The sequence below is a fragment of the Lynx rufus genome, unplaced genomic scaffold (assembly GCF_022079265.1).
Source record: "Lynx rufus isolate CCGP_SWC_20201006 ecotype Redwood Valley unplaced genomic scaffold, mLynRuf1.p SCAF_9, whole genome shotgun sequence".
Taxonomy (NCBI): domain Eukaryota; kingdom Metazoa; phylum Chordata; class Mammalia; order Carnivora; family Felidae; genus Lynx; species Lynx rufus.
Window position 1 is genome coordinate 4,927,158 of NW_025814897.1, and position 22,815 is coordinate 4,949,972.

At 39.4% G+C, this 22,815-nt stretch overlaps 1 pseudogene; it reads right to left on the bottom strand.

Annotated features, from left to right (window-relative positions):
• Positions 1–2,315: 2,315 nt before the first annotated feature.
• On the bottom strand, positions 2,316–4,404 carry LOC124505051 (zinc finger protein 131-like; annotated as a pseudogene).
• Positions 4,405–22,815: the final 18,411 nt, after the last annotated feature.

The window sequence follows — 22,815 nt, forward strand, 5'->3', positions numbered from 1 at the left end:
TTATTGTCTAGCATCTAATGAAAATATCACTGGACATACTAAAAAGCAGGGAAAAATTAATCAGGAGAAAAGTCAGTTAATAGGAACAGACTCAGAAATAATGCAGACAGTAGAATTAGAATGCATATTAAAAGAGAAGTTATAAACATTTTCAAGAATTTAAAAGAAAGCATGAATAGAGGAAGGATAGTAAAGGTACACACACACAGAGACATCAAATAAAATGAAAAGTCAACAGTAGATTAGACTCTGCAGAAAAAAAAATCTGCACTTCACAGACTAGACACTTCAGAACAAATCATCAATAAACCTAAAGACAGAAATATAAACTTCCCAAAATCAAGCCCATAGAAAGAGACCACAAGAGAACAATATCAGTGAGTTCTTAGATAAATAATCTAAATATATGTAATTTGGCTCCACAAATGATACAAGAGAAAGAAACATGAAAAAAATTTGGAGAAATAATAAAAAAAAATCTTTACAAATTTGATGAACACTGTAAACTCACAGGTGTAAGATATTCAATAAGCTTCAAGCAGGATAAACATGATGAAAACCACATCTTGACACATTTAAAAAAATTATAATCAGAAAATCTTAAAAATAGCAAGAGAAAAGGACACATCACATACAAAGGGACAAAGAATTACAACAGACATTGTATAAGATACTATGCAAACCAGAAGACAATAAACCCCATGAAAATATCTATCTTTCTTCTTTCTTTCTTTCTTTCTTTCTTTCATTCTTTCTTTTTTTTTTGGTTCTATTTTATTTTCCAAGTAATACTGGTTAAACGCACCTACTTTGAAGCCCAAAGTTTAGCACTCTTATTTGTATAGTTTTAAAAGTTATAGCACAATATCTTTACATTAAGGATTGGAGAAAAAGATTCATTCAAAACAAAACCTGACATATACATATTTTTCTTTGTACTTTATTTTAAATATATTAATTTTTATTTTTTTTTATTTTTATTTTTTTTTATTTTTAAATTTTTTTTTTCAACGTTTATTTATTTTTGGGACAGAGAGAGACAGAGCCTGAACCGGGGAGGGGCAGAGAGAGAGGGAGACACAGAATCAGAAACAGGCTCTGAGCCATCAGCCCAGAGCCTGACGCGGGGCTCGAACTCACGGAGTGCGAGATCGTGACCTGGCTGAAGTCGGACGCTTAACCGACTGCGCCACCCAGGCGCCCCAAAATATATTAATTTTTAAATGATGCTCCTCTTTTCTACATATGGTGGTAAAATACTAATGTAACTTTTTACCAAAAAAAGTTGAAGACAGATATAAAGGAATTTTCCCAATTGGAAATGGCCCTTCAGTTGCCATTAAATAAAATTTCTCAATCTAACTTACCAAGAAAAAGAATCAGTAGTTGCCACTATAAGCAAAAACATAAAGTACTAGAGTATCACCTACATTGCTCCTTACAACACATACTTTGAAAGAATCAGAGATACTTTATAGAAGTTTAGTTGGTTTTGAAAAGGTACATGGGTATGCTTTTTTTTATGTTCTTGAAATGTCACCACCTCTGTTTCTGTTGCCCAGATGACATCTGTGACTATCAGTATAGATGAGAAGTTTGTTCGAACTAAAGAAGGACAGGGACGTCTGGGTGGCTCAGTCACTTAAGCATCTGACTTCCACACAGGTCACAATCTTGGGGTTCATGAGTTCATACCCCATGTCAGGCTCTGTGCTGACAAGTTGGAGCCTGGATCTTGCTTCAGAGTCTGTCCCCCTCTCTCTCTGCTTTGTCCCCACTTGTACTGTCTCTCTCTCTCTCTCAAAAATAAATAAAACATTTAAAAAAAGTAAAGAGAGCCAGAAACCAACATCTAACTGCACAGTAACAATGTATTTTTCTTCATGCAGCCTTGTGTTTACTATATATTCAATGTTCTAACATGATTTATAATACATAAACTTGTCTTCTAATGATTTCAGGTTTGATTTTATAACATGGAAAACATCTGAGAAAGAACATGACCTGGGAAAGAGAGAAGGGAGAAACCGTTATCACGATGAAAATACATTCATACCCAGCTGTACCATAAGAATATAATCCATTGAAGTTTCCAGAAATAATACTTCTCAAAGCTTCCCATGCACTTATGGGAAAGATCCCTCCTGTGTGGCATTAAATGGGGGAGGGATCAGTTTGTTTTAATAGAAACAGTTCCCAACAGAAAAGATTTTAACTTTGGTCCATTTGTCTGTTAGCTTAAGGACAGTCACATTGCCCATCATCAATTCAAAAACCCAACACATAAATTAAAAAAAAAATATTCATTTGCTATTTCATTCTAAAATAGGCACAGGTACTCTGTTTTCATTCTCTGCCCTTTCAACTTGGGAATCGGCTGTTGGTTTGGTCTCTAAACCATCAGCATCTTTGAAGGTTTCTCTGGCAGCCTCAACAGCATCTGCTTGGATGGGCTCTCTCTCCTCCTGGTTCATGATTTCAGGGGTCACTTGTTCCAAATTAGCTTCTGGAAGTTCAGTTTGTACTTCCCCTGGCATCTGATTTACCCATTCAACATTCAGCTGCTCCACAGATACTTCAGTACGTTCTTCAGTCTGAATTTGACCTGGTTCTCGATAACCCACCTGGACCTGCCCTGGAAGTTCACTCATCTGTGAATCATGCACTTGGCTGTCCTGGAGCAGATCGGGATCGACCTGTTCCACAGTCACTTGTGCCGAATCCACACATTGAAAGCAGTGGTAACATATTCCCCTTCCCAACTTGTCCTATAATAGTCATTAATCATGGGGTTCAGTTTGCATGCGTGTTTCTACTGAAATAACTTTGGTTACTAGACACTCTGAAATACTCTATTACCCAGATGCCTCCTTAATTCATTTCCTTGCATAAACCACAAGTCACATAGACTGCAATGGTGGGGTTTATCTCCAGTGTGTATTACAAAATGATCTTTGAACTGGTCCCTGTTGTTAAACACATTGTTACGGACCTGACATTGTTAAAGCATTTTCTTCCCTTTTTGTGTCCCCACTCCAGTTTGGCACACAGTCAGGTGACATTTGAGGATGCCATTTCTGGCAGATCGTTCATGACAGTTTGGACATTCAGAAGGTGTTTCACCTGCATGTTTTCAGAGACGTTCTTTAAAATGTCCAAAGTGGTCACATTGTTTCTCATAGTATTGACACGTGAAATTTTCCCCCAGTTCTTTGCTGCATACTGACTCCACCTTCTCTGAGGTGTTAACAGTTGAGTTGCTGTCTCCACATGCTCTCCCAGCAATACCTTTTATTGCATATTTCACACTCGAGGCTCTCAGTGGAGTGTGGTTTCAGTGTTCATTAAAATGGTAAAATGATTGTTGGGTCTGGATGGCTCAGTCGGTTAAGCATCCGACTTCAGTTCAGGTTATGATCTCCCAGTTTGTGCGTTTGAGCCCCGCATCTGGCTCTGTGCTGACAGCTCAGAGCCTGGAGCTTGCTTCGTATTCTGTGTCTCCCTCTCTCTCTGTTTCTCCCCCTGCTCATGCCTTGTCTCTCTCTCTTTCCTTCAAAAATAAATAAAAACATTAAAAATTTTTAAAAATGGTTTAAATGAACAATTACATTTCTCCCAAGGGATCGAGTCTTTCACATGTGACAGCTGAAATTCCAATTTCCATACCTTCTACTGGTTTCCTTGTGGGGTCAGATGTACAACCCTCTTCTTTAATCTGCTCTTTTCTATCACCCCGACGGTACTTTCATCATAATATCTGCCAACAGAGCTAGGGTGGAATCATCAGAAGAAGCTGTGCTCTGATGTACTTTATAGACTGCTTGGCAGAAGCCACTTCCTCCAACATTTCAATGCCTTCATGTTCCACCTCGATTGTGCCTTCAGCAACCTCCAATTTTAATAGGTTCTGACTCTGCAGATGGCAATGACTCAGTGATAACATTTGAAGTTTCTGCAATCTCTCTCTCTCTCTTGCCTCACTTTTTCCTGTGGTATTTTCCTTTAGGGGAGCTTAGTTTTCTTTGTTCCTGACTTCAAAGGCTTTGATAGCTTCTAGTGTTTGTAGAAACTCTGCTGCTTTCTATACATCATTGGTCTCCTCTTCTCTTTGTATCATCAATTTTTCTGTATATGTGAACTCAAGTAAATGATGGAGGCCATTTTACTAACAACTTTAACCTCCACTAAAAGTTCCTGAGTAAACTCATGAAAGAATTTATAGAAGAACTTACTGTAAGTAGCCAAAAGGGTCTTGTGGGCCTTAAAATCATGTCTGTCGGCAATCAGGGTGATGTTAGTAAACTGATCTTTGTCTCATTGTTCATTAAATTGGCCCAGGATCATTTTTTGATGTTCTGGAAACTCCTGAAGGTGTTACATCATTTCTTGGGCCTCTATGGCCATCAGGTTGCTCTAGATCTTAATCTGCCCTCTCACCTCTAGGGCCCTCAGAGCTTCTTCCCTGCTCTCCCCTCTCTGGGTGAATCTAAATCTTACTGTTCCCTACCCCTAAACAGCTCCTTGCCCTCCATCACCTCCCAAGTGCCTGGGCCCTGCCTTTGCTGATCTGGCTGGGGCTGAAAATGTCTTTTAAAAATAACAGCCAAGTATTTTTTTTCAGAGGTGAGATAATTAAATGCCAGCAAAATTACACTAAAAGTTGTTAAAGAAAGTTTTTTTTAATGCAAAAATACATATATAACAAATGAACTTGGAATTATGGAATGAAAAGAATCAGAAATAGTAATCTATTGGTAAATATGTTTTCACCTATTTGTTATATTTACATGTATAATTCACTGAATTGTTAGCTTCACAAAACATGTAGAAATAAACTTAATTATAGCAATCATACAGAGAATGAGATCCAACATTAAATGCAAAAATATTTACAAACACAAATATATATATATATATATATATATATATATATATATATATATACACACAAACACACACACACACCAATATATTCCAATTAGAGCCAAAATTCCAAAGGGAATTCCATCATGGAACTTGCTTGTACCATGCAAATGCCCAATGTTGTGCTTCTGTGGATCATTCCTCGAATGGGCCTGCCTTTATCCCAGTGCTGCAGGGCCCCTCCTGAAGGGGACCACCAAGGGCAAAGATAGCTAAGCCTACCCCTCCTGCCCCTGTGCACCTTGTGGATACACCCTGGATAATATGCCCTTGGCCAGATCCCATCGAAGCAGCACTACAAGCCTGTCAGTGTGCAAGCAGCCCAGACAGGGCCACACGACTCCACAGTGATGCTGCCCCTGGGAGAGGGGAAGATAAGGTACACACCAGTCTGACTGTGGCTCCACTGATGGGCTGGGGGCGCACATTGGGTCTGACTGTGGTCCTGCCCACCAACACAAGTTTCTCCAGACAGCACAGGGGAAGTGCCCTGCAGTTTGGAGCTACCACAGGGAATACCCAAAATGATGAAATGGAAGAATTCTCCTCAAAAGAATCTCCAGGAAGTGGCAACAGCTAACGAATTGATCAAAAATGACTTAAGCAATATAACGGAACAAGAATTTAGAATTATAGTCATAAAATTAATCGCTGGACTTGAAAAATGCACACAGGACAGCAGAGAATCTATTGCTACAGAGATCAAGGGACTAAAAAATAGTCATGAGGAGCTAAAAAATACTATATATGAGGTGCAAAATAAACTGGAGGTGGCCATAGCACGGATTGAAGAGGCAGAGGAGACAATAGATGAGTTAGAAGATAAAGTTATGGAAAAAGAGGAAGAAGAGAAAAAGAGATAAAAAGAAATCCAGGTGTATGAGGGGAAAATTAGAGAACTCAGTGATGCAATCAAACTGAACAATATCCATATCATAGGAATTCCAGAAGAAGAAGAGAGAGCGAAAGGGGCTGAAGGTGTACTTTAACAAATCATAGCTGAGAACTTCCTTGATCTGGGGAAGGAAACAGGCATTGAAATCCACGAGGCACAAAGAACTCCCTTCAGATGTAACTTGAATCGATCTTCTGCATGACATATCATAGTGAAACTGGCAAAATAGAAGGATAAAGAGAAAATTATGAAAGCAGCTAGGGATAAACATACTCTAACATATAAAGGGAGACCGATAAGACTAGTGACAGATCTATCTACTGAAACTTGGCAGGCCATAAAGGAATGGCAGGAAATCTTCAATGGGATGAACAGAAAAAATATGCAACTGAGAATTCTTTATCCAGCAAGTCTGTCATTCAGAATAGAAGGAGAGATAAAGGTCTTCCCACACAAACAAAAACTGAAGGAATTCATCACCACTAAACCAGACCTATAAGAGATCCTAACGGGGAATCTGTGAGTGAAATGTTGCAAGGACCACATCACAATGACTCTAACCCCATATCTTCCTATAATAACACTGAATGTAATTGCACTAAATGCTCCAACCAAAAGACATAGGGTATGAGAATGGATAAAAAAAAACAAGACCCATCTATTTGCTGTCTACAAGAGACTCATTTTAGACCTGAGGACACCTTCAGATTGAAAGTGAGGGGATGGAGAACTATCTATCATGCTACTGGAAGTAAAAAGAAAGCTAGAGTAGCCATACTTGTATCAGACAAACTAGACTTTAAATTAAAGGCTTTCACAAGACATGAAGAAGGGCATTATATAATAATTACAGGGTCTGTCCATCAGGAAGAGCTAAAAATTACAAATGTCTATGTGCCGAATACAGGAGCCCCCAAATATATAAAACAATCACAAACATACGCAACCTTATTGATAAGAATGTGGTAGTTGCAGGCGACTTCAATACCCCACTAACAACAATGGAAAGATCACCTAGACACAGGATCAATAAAGAAACAAGGGCCCTGAATGATACATTGGATCAGATGGACTTGACAGATATATTTAGAACTCTGCATCCAAAAGCAACAGAATATACTTTCTTCTCGAGTGCACATGGATCATTCCCCAGGATAGATCACATACTGGGTCACAAAACAACCTTTCATAAGTATAAAAGAATTGAGATCATACCATGCACACTTTCACACCACAATGCTATGAAACTTTAAATCAACCACAGGAAAAAGTCTGGAAAACCTCCAAAAGCATGGAGGTTAAAGAACACCCTACTAAAGAATGAGTGGGTCAACCGGGCAATTAGAGAAGAAATTAAGAAACATATGGAAACAAATGAAAATGAAAATACAACAATCCAAACACTTTGGGATGCAGTGAAGGCAGTCCTGAGAGGAAAATACATTGCAATCCAGGCCTATCTCAAGAAACAAGAAAAATCCCAAATACAAAATCTAACAGCACACCTAAAGGAAATAGAAGCAGAACAGCAAAGACACCCAAACCGAGCAGAAGAAGAGAAATAATAAAGATCAGAAATAAACAATATAGAATCTAAAAAACCTGTAGAACAGATCAATGAATCCAAGAGTTGGTTTTTTGAAAAAATAAACAAAATTGATAAACCAGGCTTCTCAGAAATAAAAGGGAGATGACCCAAATAGATCACATCATGAATGAAAATGGAATCATTACAACCAGTCTCTGAGCAATACCAGCAGTTATCAGGGAATACTGTGAAAAATTATATGCCAACAAACTGGACAACCTGGAAGAAATGGACAAATTCCTAAGCACCCACACACTTCCAAACTCAAACAGGAAGAAAGAGAAAATTAGAACAGACCCCAAACAGCAAAGAAATGGAAACAGTTATCAAAAATCTCCCAAAAAATAAGAGTCCAGGACCAGATGGCTTCCCAGGGGAATTCTACCAGACATTTATTTATTTATTTTTTTAATGTTTATTTATTTTTGAGAGAGAGAGTGAGACAGAGTGTGAACGGGGAGGGTCAGAGAGAGGGAGACACAGAATCGGAAGCAGGCTCCAGGCTCTGAGCTGTCAGCACAGAGCCCGATGCGGGGCTTGAACTCATGGACCACGAGATCATGACCTGAGCTGAAGTCGGATCCCCAACCAACCGAGCCACCCAGGCGCCCCTCTACCAGACATTTAAAGCAGAGATAATACCTATCCTTCTCAAGCTATTCCAAAAAATATAAAGGGAAGGAAAACTTCCAGACTCATTCTATGAAGCCAGCATTACTTTGGTTCCTAAACCAGACAGAGACTCAGTAAAAAAAGAGAACTAGAGGCCAATATCCCTGATGAATATGGATGCAAAAATTCTCAATAAGATACTAGCAAATCGAATTCAACAGCATATAAAAAGAATTATACACCATGATCAAGTGGGATTCATTCCTGGGATGCAGGGCTGGTTCAATATTTGCAAATCAATCAATGTGATACATCACATTAATAAAAGAAAAGATAAGGACCATTGATCCTGTCAATCGATGCAGGAAAAGCATTTGACAAAACTCAGCACGCTTTCTAAATAAAAACCCTTGAGAAAGTTGGGATAGAAGGAACATACTTAAACATCATAAAAGCCATTTATGAAAAGCCCACCGCTAATATCATCCTCAATGGGGAAAAACTGAGAGCTTTCTCCTTGAGACCAGGAACACGACAGGGATGTCCACCCTCACCGCTGTTGTTTAACATAGTGTTGGAAGTGCTAGCATCAGCAATAAGACAACAAAAGGAAATCAAAGCCATCAAAATTGGCAAAGATGAAGTCAAGCTTTCACTTTTTGCAGACACATGATATTATCCATGGAAAATCCGATAGATTCCACCAAAAGTCTGCTATAAGTGATACATGAATTTAGCAATGTTGCAGGATACAAAATGAATGTACAGAAATCAGTTGCATTCTTAGACACTAACAATGAAGCAACAGAAAGACAAATAAGTAAACTGATCCCATTCACAATTGCACCAAGAAGCATAAAATACCTAGGAATAAATCTAACCAAAGATGTACAAGATCTGTATGCTGAAAACTATAGAAAGCTTATGAAGGAAATTGAAGAAGATGGAAAGAAATGGAAAAACATTCTGTGCTCATGGATTGGAAGAATAAACCTTGTTAAAATGTCAATACTACCCAAAGCTGTCTACACATTCGATGCAATCTCAATCAAAATTGCACCAGCATTCTTCTCAAAGCTAGAAAAAGCAATCCTAAAAATTGTATGGAATCACAAAAGGCCTGCATGGCCAAAGTAATTTTGAAGAAGACCAAAGCAGGAGGCATCACAATCCCAGACTTTAGCCTCTACTACAAAGCTGTCATCATCAAGATAGCATGGTATTGGCACAAAAACAGACACATAGACCAATGGAATGGAATAGAGACTCCAGAATTGGACCCATAAAAGTATGGCCAACTAATCTTTGACAAGGCAGGAAAGAATATCCAATGGAAAAAAGACAGTCTCTTTAACAAATGGTGCTGGGAGAATGGGACAGCAACATGCAGAAGGATGAAACTAGACCACTTTCTTACATCATTCACAAAAATAAACTCAAAATGGATAAAGGACCTGAATGTGAGACAGAAAACCATGAAAACCCTAGAGGAGAAAGCAGGAAAAGACCCCTCTGACCCCAGCCGTAGCAATTTCTTACTTGACACATCTCCAAAGGCAAGAGAATTAAAAGCAAAAATGAACCATTGGGACCTCATGAAGATAAAAAGCTTCTGCACAGCAAAGGAAACAATCAACAAAACTAAAAGGCAATCAATGGAAAGGGATAAGATATTTGCAAATGACACATTGGACAAAGGGCTAGTATCCAAAATCTATAAAGCGCTCACCAAACTCCACACCCAAAAAATAAATAATCCAGTGAAGAACTGGGCGGAAAACATGAATAGACACTTCTCTAAAGAAGACATCCAGGGGCACCTGGTGGCTCAATCGGTTAAGCATCTGACTTCGGCTCAGGTCATGATCTCATGGTTCATGAGTCCAAGTCCCACGTAGGGCTTTGTGCTGACAGCTCAGAGCCTAGAGCCTGCTTCAGATTCTGTGTCTCCATCTCTCTCTCTCTGTTCCTCCTCTGCGCTCTCTCTCTCTCTCTCTCAAAAAGTAAATAAAGATTAAAAAATTTAAAAAAAAATAAAAAAGACATCCAGATGGCCAACAGGCACATGAAAAGATGCTCAGCGTTGCTCCTCATCAGGGAAATACAAATGAAAATCACACTCAGATACCACCTCACGCCAGTCAGAGGGGCTAAAATGAACAAATCAGGACACTAGATGCTGGAGAGGATGTGGAGAAACGGGAAACCTCTTGCCCTGTTGGTGGGAAGGCAAACTTGTGCAGCTGCACTGCAAAACAGTGTCGAGTTTCCTCAAAAAATTAGAAATAGATCTCCCCTATGACCCAGCAATAGAACTGCTAGGAATTTACTTAAGGGATACAGGAGTACTGATGCATTGGGGCACTTGTACCCCAATGTTTATAGCTGCACTCTCAACCATAGCCAAATTGTGGAAAAAGCCTAAATGTCCATCAACTGATGAATGGATAAAGAAATTGTGGTTTGTATACACAATGGAATACTACGTGGCAATGAGAAAGAATGAAATATGGCCTTTTGTAGCAATGTGGATGAAACTGGAGAGTGTTATGCTAAGTGAAATAAGTCAGGAAGAGAAAGACAGATACCATATGTTTTCACTCTTATGTGGATCCTGAGAAACTTAATGGAAGACCAAGGAGGAGGGGAAGGAGGGGGGAAAACGTTACAGAGAGGGAAGGAGGCAAACCATAAGAGATTCTTAAAAACTGAGAATAAACTGAGGGTTGATGGGGGTGGGAGTGGGATAGAGGGGAAAGTGCGTGATGGGCATTGAGGAGAGCGCCTGTTGGGATGAGCACTGGGTGTTGTGTGGAAACCAATTCGACAATAAATTTCATATTAAAAAAAATAAAAGGTAGAGTGTTAATTTGCATAAACAAAGAAAACCCAGCTTAAATAATATACAGATAAATAGGTGGCACTTGGGTGACTCAGTGTGTCAAGTGTTCGATTATTGATTTCCGCTCATGTCATGATCTCACATTGGTGAGATGAAGCCTCAGGTCAGGCTCTGCTCTGAGAATGGAGCCTGCTTAGGATTCTTCACCCCCACTCCCACCCCTCCCCCCCAAAAAAAGACAGAGATTGAGGCGCCTGAGTGGCTCAGTTGGTTAAGTGTCTGACTTGGTCTCAGGTCATGATCTCGCAGTTCATGGGTTCAGTCCCTATGTCAGGTTCTGTGCTGACAGTTCTGAACTTGGAGTTTGCTTCAGAGTCTGAGTCTCGCTCTCTCTCGGCCCCTCCCCTGCTCACTCTCTGTCTGTCTGTCTCTCTCAAAAATAAAAAAAAAGAAACATTCTTAAAAAGATACAGATAAAAAAAGTTTGTAAAAGATACATTACACAAATACTGATTATAAAACAGGCACAGTGGATATATTAATTTCAGACCATGTAAACTTTAGAATAAGGCATATTACAAGAGATCGAGATGTTTTATAACGACAACAGTTTCAATTTATAAAAAATATAACCACATGAAATAGTATGAACTGAATTACAGGTTTAACAACATATGAAGAAAAACTATCAGAGAAAGTGGAAAGAAATATGGATAAGTTCATGATTATATTTGAAAACGGCAGTGATCCTTTTTAATAACTGATAGAACAAGTAGAAAGACAGCCATCAGGAATATGGAGGACCTGAACAGGACAATCATTACACTCAGCCTAAGTGATAGTTACATAGAATGTTATAGCAACAACTGCACTGCATAGTCCTTTCAGATCCACACAGAACATTGATCAAGATGGATCATCTCTTGGTGTATCAAACAAGTCTCATTAAATTTAAAAAGATTGAGGTCACACAGATTATATTCCCTGGCCACAATAAAACAATAAAACACACCATTTGGTGTGTAACACCAAATATTTATAAATCAAAGAATATGCAGCCAAGTAACCCATAGGTCACAAAAGAAATAAAAAAAAAATTAGAAATATTTCGTATTGAATGAAAATGAAAACACTACATATCAGAATTCCTAGGATGCAGCTAAATTGTGCTGTATGGAAATTCATGTCTTTAAATGTATTTATTAGGAAACAGTTCCAAAATCCATTCTCTACATTTTCCTCATAGGGACTTTGGGAAATAATACAGTTAGCATAATCCACATTAACCATCTAAAGAAAAACCACATGCTCATATCAAGTGCTGATGGAATGTAACTTGAAAAAATTCAACATCACTTAATAATTTTCAGCATACTAGGAATAGAAGGGAACTTCCTCAGTCTGATAAAGATCATCTAAGAAAAGACCACAACTAACATCATGCTAATGGCAATAACCTCATGCTTTCCCACAGGTAAATGTCTACCCTTACCATGCGTCTTCAACATCCTACTAGAAGTCCTACCCAGCAAAATAAGGAAAAACAAAGAAACAGACAGACATACAAAACCCCAATCCAGATTGGAAAATAAATAAAACTGCTCCTATTCACAGACAAGATGATTATTTATGTAGAATATCCCAAACAATCTACAAAAATATTCCTAGTACTAACTCACAATAGTTATAAAAAAAATATAAGGAAGGGACCTTTTTGCTAAAACCTACAAAACAGAGATGAAAGAAATAAAAGATCTAAAGAACTGCAGAGATATACCATGTAAATGGATTGGAAGTTTCAACATATATGTCACATTTTTCCAAATTGATCTGTCATTATCAGTATCATCTCATAGATACAGACCTATGATCTATCCAGATAATTCCAACATTTTATGAAAAAGAGATGGAATCTGAATAGCCAGACCTATTTTAAAAAGGATAAAGTTGGAGAAATCACAGTACTCAGTATTTTTTTCCTTTCTATTTATTAAAAATATTTTTTTTAGAGTTTATTTTTGAGAGAGTATGTTGGGGGAGGGACAGAGAGACTAGAGCTGGTGGGGGGGATAGAGAATCCAAAGTGGTCTCTGCCCTTACAGCATTGAGCCTGATGTGGGGCTTGAACTCACAAACTGTGAAATCATGACCTGAGACAGAGTCAGATGCTCAACCGACTGAGCCACCCAAGAGCCCCCATAGTACTCAATATTAAGTCTTTCTAAAAAAAAGTTTAATGTTTATTTTTGAGAGAGAGAGAGAGTGAGCACGAGCAGGGGAGGGGCAGAGAGACACACACACACAGTATCTGAAGCAGGTTCCAGGCTCTGAGTTGTGAGTACAAAGCCCCACCAGGGCTAGAATTCATAAACCGTGAGATTGTGACCTAAGGCAAAGTCAGTCAGTCAACTGACTGAGCCATCCAGGTGTCCCCCATAGTACTCATTATTAAGTCTTAATATAAAGAAATAGCAATCAATACAGAGAGATATTGATAGCGGGCAGACATAAAGGTCAGTGGATACAGAAGATTTCAGAAATAGACCCATGAAAATATGACTCATTTTTTTTGACAATGGTACAAAGGCAATTCAATGGAGAAAAAATAGTGGTTTTCAACAAATGGTTTTGGAACAACTGGATATTCATAACAACAACAACAAAAAAGAAAACAAAAGGAGAGAGACCTTTGACCTATACCTCAGATATACAAAAATTAAGGTTAAATGGACCATAGATCTAAACATAAAATGTAAAACTATAATGGTTTTATTTTTATTTTAATTCCAAAAGAAATTATAGGAGAAAATCTTTGTGATCTGAGGTTGGGCAAAGATTTCTTAGATATGGGACCAAAAGCACAATCCATAAAAGAAAAAAAAAGTGCTGAATTAAATTTCATTAAAATTAAAATATTTTGCTCTGGGAAATACATTGGTAAGACGATGAAAAATCAAGCTACAAACTGGGAGAAAATATTTGTGAATCACATGTCTGGTAAGGGACTTGGATCTAGAATAGATAGAGTCTCAAAACCCAAAAATAAGAAAGTAACATACAAGTGAAGAAAACGGGCTAAAGACTTGAAAAGACCCTTTGCCCCACAGAGGATATATGGATGACAATAAGCTTTAAAAAAATATGGCTTAACTTCACTAGGCGGGAAAATGCAAACACCAAATTTGGTTGCTAGAAGTGGGATTCAGCTAAACAAATAATTGACTCTGGGATCCAGAAATGGGTAGCACGGAAACCCATTGGAGGCCCAAAAGATCTTTCCACTGTGTTCTTCAGTGGAAAATTATTTGATAAAAATGTTGTGATAACATACAAGCAGATAATGTGCCTGATGTGCATGTGGTTTTAAGTGAACAGGTTAGGAACAGAATGTCACTTATGCACCTTGGTTCTTTTTAGCTTCCTTTGGCCAAGGTTCTACTGGGAAGAAAGGATCTTAGAAAAGAACCAGGAAGTTTGCAAGAAGGGATGGAAGAGCACAGAAGGAATCGAGAAATTCTAGGATTTGAATGGTTGAAAGGTGAAGTTGTGTTTTTTCTCCAACTAGTTAAAAAAGAGGAGAAACAGAAATTCTTTAAGCAATAAGGGCTCATTGGGGCTCAGCCTTGGGACAAAGACCAGATCGAGAGTGTGCCATGTTTTATATTGTTAAAACCTCTACATGGACAAAGTGTACTGCAGGGGGAAGTTTATTCTTTTAGTTTTATAAAATCGGCTGGTGGACAAAGATTAAGGGACTGGTCTAGTAGAATCCTGATAAACTAAAACTACCAGTTGTTAATGTAGAAAGATGTATATCACAAAAATAATGGTGGTGTGATTACTGACACATGAAGCTGGTTATAACATAGTAATAAAAAGTTTTTAAATGACTGTTGATGCCAAAAGAGTTGCCAACTTGGATTAAAAGCAGCTGTGACTCCCAAAACTATTTCTGGCAGTGGGTAGACTGAGAAAGCTGCCCAGCCCCAAAGAGCTGCATATTCTCCTACACCTTCTTCATGTGTGGCCAAGGAGGATATTGGAAAAGGGAGCACCTCTGAGGAGTAACCAAGGACTATGGGAAAACATAGGTTGGGGAGCTAATCCCATATAACAAAACCCGGCCTTAAGAATATGCCTTTTCCCCAAGATACAGGTTTATCGCAACATTAGTCCCATAAGGCTTCAGCATTGCTATCAACCAATGATTGCTATGCCTTCCAGTTATTCTCTTTGTTAAATAGCAACATCTATCATCATTATCCTGTCCCCATCCCACCATTGTATGTTGGATGTGTGTAGGGAAGATATCTTCTGTTTTATTTTGTTGTTGTTTATGGGTGTCTGAGTCAGGAGGGCTTAAATCTGGTATAGAGGCTAGAACAAGATCCTGGATTTCCAACCTGGTTGGAAAAACATTTATAGTCTCATTCATTTTGTGTGAATAAAAGAGGTATGCAAATATTTGTGACCGGAAAGGTGATTGTGCTAGACTGAATCATTTGGATAAAGGAAATATGTGTTGTCTTCTTTGAAGACCTTGGGAATGGCCATGTGACTTGCTTTGGCCAATGGTGTATGAGTTGATGTTTATGTTAATACTTGCTTCCTGAACCTATCTTGTTTTTTCTTTCTGTTTACAGAGCATCATGTTTCAGACAGGGTCTCTTTCAGGTTGGGTCCTCGAATGAGAAAATTTTTGGTAGTTGACCTATAACCAATGATATGTAATGCAAACATAGAATAAATTGTTCCCATAGCACATTGATACTTTGAGGTTGTTTGTTGCCATGGTCTAAACTAGTGAAAACTGACTAGTGTCCTCTCTTAATCAACAATGCCATCATCCACCAGATCTTGCAAGCAAGAAATCTCTTATTTCACTTGACTCCTTTCTCTGTCTTACAATTTCCCCCCTTGATTCAAATCCATTCCATCTAATTTTAATTACTTTAAAATTTTAGAGTCTAACTCATTCTCTACTCTCCATACTAGTAATAGTAATATTTATCCTGGCTAAAAGGTGAAAAGGTCAACTTTTGCCCTCAACATTAAGTGTAACTCTCTTGAATTGGTTTATACTATTTCTTTCTCCATCTCCTTCTCCTTTTCCTTAGCTATCCAATCTAAACTTTTACCTCTCCCTCATGGTCTTCCAAGTTCTATCATATTTTATCAAATGCATACTTCTTTTATTTATTTTATGCTTTCTTCTCTGGACACCCCCACTGGTTCCAAATGTTATCCCATCCCACTCATATGTGATTAACTCATTTACTTATTCTCTCTCCTCTTAGATATCACTTGCTCTGGGCCCCCTTCCTTGACCTAGTACTAAAGCTTGGTTTCTTGCTCTCCTCTGATGTGGAATTATCTCTGTATGCTTACTTCATCTTCATGGTAATACCCATAATAATGTACTGGAAAAAATGTCCTATAATATATTGAGTTTTCTTTAGTTTTCTTTTTCTTTCTTTCTTTCTTTCTTTCTTTCTTTCTTTCTTTCTTTCTTTCTTTCTTTCTTCTTCCTTCCTTCTTTTCTTTTCTTTCTTTCTTCCTTTCTTCCTTTCTTCCTTTCATCTTCTCTTGAGAGGGAGAGGGGCAGAGAGAAAGGGAGAGAGATTCCCAAGCAGGCTCTGTGCTGTCAGTGCAGAGCCCCACATGGGGTTTGAACTCACAAACCATGAGCCCAAACCAAGAGTCAGAAGCTTTACTGACTGAGCCACCCAGGCACCCCAAGGAACTCAGTTTTCTAATTGTCTCTACTCTTGACTGTATAAACCCCTTGATCTCAAAGACTTTTGTTTGCCAACACTCAGTGTGACTTGGCCTCCTAAATATTTGCAAGATGAACACATTATCAGGCTGAATTCTGTTAAGAAAGATATCTGAGACAGAAGGAATAAAACCTTGATATTTTAGAATTTTGATTTCATGTTCCACATGTGAATTATTTACATACTTTGTGAATATTTGCAACAAAAATTTAAATCTAGGCTCGCTTTACACCAGCACCTACCAATGCTTAGGTGCCATTTTGTCCTACTGTCATTGTAGATTTAGATATCATAGAGATGAACAGACCTTGGAAAAACCATGGAGTATAAGACTCTCATTGTTAATATGAGGCAATTACTAACACAGTGGATAAAATGAGACAAAAATGCTTTGTACTATATACTATGCTTTTGAAATATCACATTGTTAAATGAAAAATTAGTTTGTATCAGGTGAATTCCAAAATCATATTAATCAAATTTGTGTTACATGAACCATATTTCCTTCTATTCTTGCAATAATTAATAATACTGAGGTCTCCTTCCACTTGTATAGTACTTATAATTTATGGAACACTTTTATGGACACAAGTTTGCCTAGTGACCCTTTGTAATAGGCAAGGATCATTGCAGATAAGAAAATTTAGGCTCAAAGAGAAATCATAGAATGTTAGTAAGTAATGATGTAGGAAAACTCTCTTAGGTTGTTTTATACTTAATTCCAGGCTCCTTTTGCTGTATTCCTAAGCACGTCTATAATCAAGAATTGACTCTTTGATAAAAGTTACATAAAAATGTATATTAGAGTCCACTGCTTAAACAGGTCATGATGTAAATTTTGAGATTTCTGTTAACATTGTAGCTTATTAAGGCAGTGAACTAGAAGTTCTAATGGGTTTAGCAGTTCTCAAACCAATTTTGTTGTACGAGTTCAGGGACCTATGTTTGCCTTACTTATGTAGGGTGAAATGCGGGACTTTAAAAAAAAGTTCATTTGTTTTGGAGAGAGAGAGAGAGAGAGAGAGAGAGAGCGATCATGAGCAGGGGAGGGGCAGAGAGAGAGGGAGACACAGAATCCGAAGCAGGCTCCAGGCTCTGAGCTGTCAGCACAGAGCCCATTGCAGGGCTCAAACCCATGAACTGTGAGATAGTGACCTGAGCTGAAGTCAGATGCTTAACTGACTGAGCCACCCAGGCACCCCTGAAATTCAAGACTTTTTAATAAATAAGATCACTGGATCAGATGAATTATATTGAACACTGCTGTTTTTTGCTTTATATCTTTAAGGTATTATGGAAATACCCATTCTTTATTTCTAATCTACCTCTACCTTCTAGAGAATTATGTATATGGAATAAAAAATGATTTGCATGTTCCTAATACTCTTGCCAGTGCTGGTCATTTACATGGTATGGTGCTAGACAGTCAGCATTTCATTTTAGATTTTTGTGAGTGCCTTTAAAGCTCCTAGACACACCCACCCGTACATACATGCATACACAGTGTGATCATACTGGCTTCCTTTTCATGAGGGTTTGAGAGAGGAAGACTACATAATAAACTCCATAATGGAGGAAATAGTGTCTTTTTATTCATTGTATTCCTGGCACAAATATGCCTTAATATGCTATATTAATCAATGCAAATATGCAAAAGTAGACTTATCCCCTATTGTCAATACAAATCCTTTATGGCTTTCTCAGGAGAGAGAAGAACGAAATGCAACAGACCTCCTAAATGAACTGGATGTTAGAAGCATTAAATGGGTTAGGTATATAAAATACTTCAGGTAGTGCTTGTGTATGCAGGATTGGTAGATTTAAAAATACAGGATGCCCAGTTAAATTTGAATTTCAGATTTTTTTATGTGCAGTTGGAGATACCTATACTAAACAGTTATTTATATGAAATGGAAGATACACTAAGAGTTACTCATTATTTACCTACCATTCTAATTTAAATGAGCATCCTGTATTTCATGTGGCAACCTGGGCATAGCTTAAGTGCTCAGTAAATGTTAGATAAAGTTGCTGATGCTACTACCAACTTGAAACTTGAATTTTATTCCCAAAACACTGCAGAACTAATGTGGTAAGAGATTCCTGCCCTTTTGCAGACCTTGTGAAGCAATTATCTTTGAACTACCTGGAGCCTCTGATCCTAGTTCCCACTCTCCTTTGAAGTTCTCTGTCGCTGTGGCTTTTGTGACAGCACATTGTTTTGATTCTCTTTTGAGGCTCTTCCAGTCTCTAAGATGCTCACGGTTCTTCTGTGTCATTGTTTTTTCTTTTCCCCAGCAACTGCTAACTGTAGGCATCGCCTGAGGCTTGAGCTTTGTTCTTTCCTTGTTTCCTTGCACCCCTTTCTCTTTGAGGAGCACAGCTTCCTGTCTTGTTTTAGTCATCTTTCTTATGTCATCTTGGGAGCTGTGTGTCACCTAAGCTCCAGCGCTGACCTCTTCCCTCTACTCTGCGCCCACATGTCCTGCGCACAACTGGACACGTCCGTGTGCTCAACGCCAGGGACTTCTGACCCCGAGCTTCCCTAACCAAAGAGTCCATCCTGCATCTCGACACCTTCTCCTTCCAGTTTCCTGAGCTTAGAGATATGTCATTTTTGACTTCTCTTTGCTCTTTAATATTCAAAAGTATGCAGCCTCAGTCTGTATTGTTTCTTTGAGTGGTGGGATGAACAAAAAATGCAATGTAAAGATATAATGTAACTGTAGCTGCCTCTGCTTTCTCAGGTTTACATGTGAGTTTAGGGAGAGACTATGGGGGAGGGTTGGTCCTTCTGTAAATATCTATACTGTGCCCTTTTATTTACCGAGATTTTTGGGTATGGACAGACAGAAACGAAGCTGTTGTCTCTGACAGTTGGTGTGTCTGAAGGGTGAGACCCAGAAAGATGGGCCTTGATGTGAATGGGTCTTATTAATGGATGTGCTGGTGCAAATACAGGTCCAGGGCTTAGGAGCAAGTGGCAATTGACATTTTCTGGAAAATCGTTAAAGGAATTGGAGGTAAAAGAGACTTAAGGGAGAAAGGAGTCTGAGCTCTGTGGTGGGAAGCTGGCGTCTCCAGAAAGAGGCTCTTAGGGAGAAGCTGCTGGTGTCAGTTTGCTGAAGAACTTGCCAGACTGTGGATGTCCACTCATCAATGTAAATGCTTATGTATCAGCAATGTATAGCATCCTTACTGCAAGCCTTTCACAAAGTTTGTAAAACACAAAAATATATGTATCTGTCAGTATGGAACAGGCGTAGAAAGGAGCCAAGGGGTCTGAGGAGGGGAAGAGATTTCCCCGAGAACAGCAGTGGAGCCAGACTTGGAAGCCTGTCTTCCCTTCCTTCTACCCACAGACCTTTTCGGTTTGGCTTCTGTGGACTCTGAGTCTGCAGTTCTCTTCCCAGTGAGCTGCGTGACTCTGCCTTGCATCCTTTGGTTTCTTTTACTACCACACAGAGACATTGATACAGTCGGTTCCTGCTTTTCAATGTTACGAGTTTCTGTAACTCATGTGAGTCCAAGAACAGCTACCTGGTGAAAACTGTTTTCCTTCATTGTAGCCATGACTTTACTCTTTATCGCCAGCAGATGGGGCCAGGGAAAGGATTTTGCCAAGGTCCAAATTCTTAGTGAGGTTCCTTAAAGCCAGCTGCTTCATCCCAGGTTCTCATCTAATCCTTACAACAGCCCTCTTAAGTAGGAATTATGATCCCTGTTTTATGGATGGGAAAATTGAGGGTTAGTGGGTTAAGTAATGTGACCAAGACTGCATGAGGTACTAAGTAGCAGAACCAAGATTAGATCAGAAGTCTTTCTGACTCTAGCTGTCAGGTTCTTCTCTACTGTGTTGCTTCTCAGGAGAAGAAAAATGCTTATTTCAGCTATGTTCCCTAGATACAAAGGTCTGGAGCTTTTTTGGAGATTGCAGGTGAGGTGATGATTAAGCAAATGAATCAGCAAAACACAAAGTGTAAGGATTTTTGGTGGAGTTGGGTAAGTGCATGGGTGAAGTGCAAAGCAGCAAAGAGCAGGGACTCTCTGTAAGCCCTTGCCTCTCTTAGCTCACAGAATTATTGTGAGAATCAAAAAAGAAATGGGCAAGTATAACGGGCTAAGTATGAGGTTTTATGGCTTTATTATTGTTTTTGAGATTATTCTCTGGGTTCCCATTTGTGTGGTGATTTCTTTTATAACTGGGCTTTTGAAAACAGTGATTAGCTTTCCCAGGGGAAGCATTGACTAACTTCCCAAACCTGACAGTTGCAGGTAGGTGCTCTGCTCTGCTCTTAGGGCAGTGGCTGGAATGCTTGGAGGAGGTTCTGTGGGGACAGGTGCCATGGAGTGCTGACAGGACACGTGGGGCAAGTTCCCAGGGCAAGGTGCATGCGTGTAGGTCTGCATTGTAGGTAGCATGTCTGTTTTTGAGATAATGACATTTGTGGTAATAGCAGGAGAAATGGTCACCACTGAGTTCCATCCTTGTCAAAATCCTGCAGTGTATCAGTAATAGGCACAACAAGATTGGGCAGCTTTGGGCATAACTGAATATTGTGCAAATAGACGCAATTTGAAAGCATTAACCTTTTTCTTTGTAACTGACATTTTTTAAAAGCAAGGAAATTCATACCTATCAACTGAATGTCCCATTTTCCAATTGTCATTCCCCCACATCACTGTATTAAAAATTTGATAGGTATCTTTGTAGCATTTTAATCTATTTTCTTTCCCATCATAAGTCTATTGATACATATTAATAGAGTAAATAGATTTAAATGCCAGAAAAAACGTATATATTTACTATAAATTATTATGTATATATAAACACAAAAATTGGACTCCTACTATAACTGTTTTGATTTTTGTTTCCCTTACTCTATTGTGAACATTTTTGTGTGTTAGTATGTTCAGCCCTGCCTCAGGATAAAAGCAATTTAAAAAGCTAATTTAGAAGTAGCAACAGAGATGGTACAAAGTAATATTTTTCAAGGGATGGGAAATAAAGAAGGGAAAGAAAATGAGGAGGAGAATTGGCCATTAAGAAACAGGATGGGTTGAAGGAAGATGGCGGTGTAGGAGGACGCTGGGCTCACCGCGTCCTGCTGACCACTTAGATTCCAACCACTCTGCCTAAATAACCCAGAAAACTGCCAGAAGACTAGCAGAACAGACTCTCTGGAGCCAAGTATAGAAGAGAGGCCCACAGAAGAGGGTAGGAAGGGCTGAGAGGCAGTGCTCACTACACGGGCTGGCGGGAGGGAGCCGGGGCAGTGGAGGGGCAGCCTGTCCGACAAGGCAGAGCCCCCGAGTCTGGCTTGCAAAAGTGGAGGGGCTGGACTGCATGAGTTCTGACAGCCAGTGGGACTTAACGTCTAGAATGTTACAAGTCAACAGCTCTGCTCTGAGAGCGGGAGGGCTGGAGGCCAATGGGAGGGAGAGTTGTTGAGCCCCAGAGGACAGAGCTCAGCTTGGTGGGGAGCAAGGGCACTCGCCAGCGCCATCTCCCTCACCCATCTCCCAGCCAAAATCCCAAAGGGAACCAGTTCCCGTCACAGAACTTGCTTGCACTGCGCAAACACCCAACGCGGTGCTGCTGTGGATCCATCCCTCTGACGGGTCTGCCTCCCTCCCAGTACCACAGGGTCCCTCCTGAAGCAGACAACCTAAGGCAAAGCGAGCTGAGTCTGCCCCTCCCACCCCTGTGCACCTTGCGGATCCACCTCAGCTAATACGCCAGATCCCATCTAAGCAGCACCACAAGCCTGGCCGTGTGCAAGTAGTGCAGACAGGGGCCACACCACTCCACAGTGAATCCTGCCCCTGGGAGAGGGGAAGATAAGGTACACACCAGTCTGACTGTGGCCCCAGCGGTGGGCTGGGGGAAGACATCTGGTCTGACTGTGGCCCACCCACCAACACAAGCTTCTCCAGACAGCACAAGGGAAGAGCCCTGCAGTTCCTCACTATTCCAGTGACTATGCAAAATGATGAAATGGAAGAATTCCCCTCCAAAGAAACTCTAGGAAGTAGTGACAGCTAACGAACTGATCAAAAACGATTTAAGCAATGTAACGGAAAATGAATTTAAAATAGTAGTCATAAAATTAATCACTGGGCTTGAAAAAAGTATAGAGGACAGCAGAGAATCTATTACTACAAAGATCAAGAGACT